The sequence below is a fragment of the Frankliniella occidentalis genome, unplaced genomic scaffold, assembly GCF_000697945.3.
Source record: "Frankliniella occidentalis isolate FOCC.00 unplaced genomic scaffold, Focc_3.1 Scaffold526, whole genome shotgun sequence".
NCBI classification, from domain to species: domain Eukaryota; kingdom Metazoa; phylum Arthropoda; class Insecta; order Thysanoptera; family Thripidae; genus Frankliniella; species Frankliniella occidentalis.
Window position 1 is genome coordinate 4,489 of NW_026267643.1, and position 798 is coordinate 5,286.

Consider the following 798-nt stretch of genomic DNA (forward strand, 5'->3'; position numbering starts at 1 on the left):
CGAGCAAGAGCAAGTTCTTTTCCACAAATTCCGCAAACCCTCTTTGAGCTTAGTCAGATCATTGAAGACCCGATGTGGGAAAGTCTAACAAGAACGGTTGATTTGGAAGACAGTATCTATCTAGGGACTGCAATTGGGAGCGATTGGTCTGTAAATATCGTTTTCATGAGTTCAAGAGGGTTACAGCTCTTAAGAGAAGCAAAAATTGTATTTGCTGACGGCACCTTTTTTATTGCTCCTCATGTTGAAGGATGTTACCAAGTAAGATTATTACAGCAAATATCATTTCATGCTCATACCACAGCCACTCAAAATTCAGTAAACCAAACGCATGGTTGGTCATCTCTGTGTATTGAGAAAATTATAATTACAACAATATTTATACATATTTATTCATTATATAATTCGTATTGTCTGTCCAGGTGTTTGCTTTGGTTACCATCTATGGTCACACTGTGAGTAGCAGTAGCTTTCTAAATGTATTCATTCATGCAAAGCATCTGATGATTTTCTTTTCCTTATCCATAATGTCCAATCTCTTGTAGGTGATGCCCCTCTGCTGGTGCCTCATGCAAAATAAATCCCAGGCAGGTTACGAGGCTGTCCTACAGTTAATCAGAGACCACCTTGGGCAGTGGAATTTCACCAGTGTTGTCTGTGATTTCGAAGATGCCATCATCAACGCTTTTAAAAACATCTTTAATGTCGATGTCCAAGGCTGCCTGTTTCATGCTTCTGATGTAAGTCCAGAGAAAGCTTTTTGCATACTTTACATGAATTTGCAGTCTTCCTAGTAAC